General features: G+C 35.4%; 1 long non-coding RNA gene across 1 annotated transcript; it reads right to left on the bottom strand.

The window, feature by feature from the left end:
* Positions 1-1,854: 1,854 nt before the first annotated feature.
* Positions 1,855-2,464, bottom strand: LOC109591122 (uncharacterized). Its single transcript, XR_002189665.1, has 2 exons — positions 2,095-2,464; positions 1,855-2,042 (listed from the first exon to the last, which is right to left on the bottom strand). It is a non-coding gene; the product is annotated as an uncharacterized LOC109591122 (long non-coding RNA).
* Between the last annotated feature and the right edge of the window lie 457 nt (positions 2,465-2,921).

The raw sequence follows: 2,921 nt of genomic DNA, 5'->3' as shown, positions 1-2,921 counted from the left end.
TGTCTACATCATTTTTATCTTTTGTGTCGCTAGTAACAACATTATCATTTTGTACGTCTTTTTCTGCATCTTTGCCTAAAATTTCTTCATCATCGTCATCGAAACAACCATCAATAAGTTTTGCTAAATCATTGTCTAAAATTAAACTATCATTATCGACAGTTGATGGGGCATCTTTATAGCATGCTTGGTAAAAGTGTGGCTCACAACTGGCCACGTGATATGAATCACCGAATTCCCCATTGCCAATGTATGTATTATTATTAACTTTTTTGATTACCCCAAGTAGCATTCCAGCAAAATGTCTCCGTATATTTAATATTACAGTAACAAGTCTCCTAGCTGCAATTAAATTAATACCCGACTGCATAACAGCAATCGGCAAGGACTTGTCAATATCAAAAGCAACTTTCAATTGCTTTTGTACTCCTTTATTCTTAGCAAGTTTTTGTCTAATTATTGCTGTGTATCTGTTTCTTAAATCAATTTTTGGTTCGGCTAGATTGTATCTAGCTCTTCTGTTTTGTCTTAATTTGAGAAAATTTTTTTTATAATAGGCCAAGTTCTTCTGTCTCTTTTGCAATAATTTTGCTATGATTTTAGATCTCTTCTTAGCTGATACACTTCTTGTTGGTAGATTTAAGTTATGCTTTATTTTATATTTTTGTCTTAGCTTGGCATTTTTTGTGTTAGCCACAGCAGCATAATGCTCTCTGGCATTATCTTTTATTTGCTGATTGTGAGAGGCATAATAGTCATTCATGTTTTTTTTCCTTTCTTCTAAATTTGCGGCATAATTATTTTTAAAATCTTCTAATCGCTCTTTGCAATTAGTGGTATAATTGTCCTTAAAACTTTCTAACCGCTCTTCATGATGAGAAGCATGATATTTTTTAGAATATTCCGATACTTTATGTTTATTTGTGGCACGATATTTTCTTAAATAATCTGATATTTTTATTTTATTTGTTGCTTGATATTTTTTTGAATAACTTGATACTTTCTGTTTATTTTGTGCACGATATTTTTTTGTATAATCTGTCACTTTTTGCTTATTTTGTGCACGATAATTTTTGGCTTTTTCAAGGCTTTTTTCATGATTTTCATAATACTGTTGTCTCGACCTCTCCCTTTTTTCCTTTAACTGTCTATCTCTGACAGTTGTATCTCCAGTAGTAGCAACTTCAAACTGTGTGACGTCACACAACTCTGGCGGGTTATGATCCCACACTGACCAATCATTACATTCTGGGGGATCAGAAAGAACCAAAAGGTCTGCATCATTAGCAGTAGAAGCCACTAGATTGATATCACACAACACTGGATTATGATCATAAACAGGGCCAGAAGCACATTCAGGCTCTGTAGCATCATCACACAACCCTTCATTAATGACACCACCACTGCATTCTACCGTAAAATTAGATTCCGTCATATCATGCTTTTGATTGCCATCATTACACTCTGCTTTTAACACAGCCCGTTTTTCTTTTTTTAGTTGTCTGCGCTTTTTAGCAGATGCTTTGCCTCTTAAATTAGGCATTGATTGTAATTATAATACTATATTATACTGTATAATTATATTAATCAACCAGGTGTTAAAGGCTGAATTTCAGACAATAATAATTACTATAGTAATTAATATTATATATAAAGCTTATCTTCAAGTCCTCTTAATGAACCAGCACTTTAATGAAGACTATGAGATAAAAACACTTAAAGAACAGTCTCAACAGATAACAAACTCTTGAGAGCAGTACTCTTCTTCAGTATCTTTACTGTCACGCGGAGTACTACAACTGAGCATGCGCTCACCACGCCCATTATAGCCACGCCCGGTTATATAAAGCAATATTCCATATTCATTAATGTTACAGCAAAATTATAAAACAGAAATTGGACATTAAACATGTAATAATGATTGCCCGCAATATTCATCAACAATGAATTGAAGCTGCAAAGTGCAAACATAATGATAGCTACAGCTACAATAGGACTTGGGCAAATGGAAAGAGTGTCACTTTACATCACTGAAGGGTTTCCTGTACAAAGTAAGACATTATGCAACCAATAACTGATGAAATGTAAGCCTACCTGTTCCACTTCTGTACAGTGTAGCCCAAGATGACAAGGTGTAGCCATTTTCGATTTTACATACGATTAAATAGAGGAATTGAGGAAATGATCTGAGCATGCGCGACCACACCTAAATTTCGAACACATGCTTCTTTAATATTAACAAAATGGCGGCATGCAGGTAAGTTGGTACTGTCTAGCAGTCATAATCATCACTTTTTCCTTACTTGAAGAATGATCTTATGGGACATGGATCTGCGCATAGTCATTTGGAGTAGAATGGTGTAAGAACTAGTCTTGTAGTACCAGCCAATATTGAGTTACACCTCGCCAACTGAATTGACAGGACTTCTTATTCTTGATGATGATGAAGATGAAAAAAGGTGGCTGAACAAAACGGCTGGTTCGCCGATTTTTGACTTTCCTCTTAGACAAGGTCTAGAGCCACGCTAGTGGTACCATTGGAGTCCTCTGGTCAAGATAAGGTCCTCTATAAAGTCTGGTAAGCATAGGAGCTCGTTTTCCCGGTATAGCAAGGCTGCAAAAGTCGTGGCAGCCATTTTGTTTGGGGGTGAATCCTACTTAGTAACGCTACCGCGTTACTAATAACGCTACCGCGTTACTAATAGTACAGGGGTGTCGACCAAATTTTGCCAAAATGTCAAGTAGAGAATTCTCTATTTTTATAACATTTTCTGATACATATACAAGTTTTTATGTTGTGTAGAAAGTTTGAGCTGATTCCGATCAAATTTGGATTTTTTATGAATTTTTAAAGTTGTTCCAAAATGGGATCAAAGTCCCTGTACTATAGTACAGGGGCGTAGGTCAAATTTGCCAAAAAT

The sequence above is a fragment of the Amphimedon queenslandica genome, unplaced genomic scaffold, assembly GCF_000090795.2.
Source record: "Amphimedon queenslandica unplaced genomic scaffold, v1.1 AMPQUscaffold_8904_Cont19156, whole genome shotgun sequence".
NCBI lineage: Eukaryota > Metazoa > Porifera > Demospongiae > Haplosclerida > Niphatidae > Amphimedon > Amphimedon queenslandica.
This window is presented reverse-complemented; position numbering and strand designations above follow the sequence as displayed.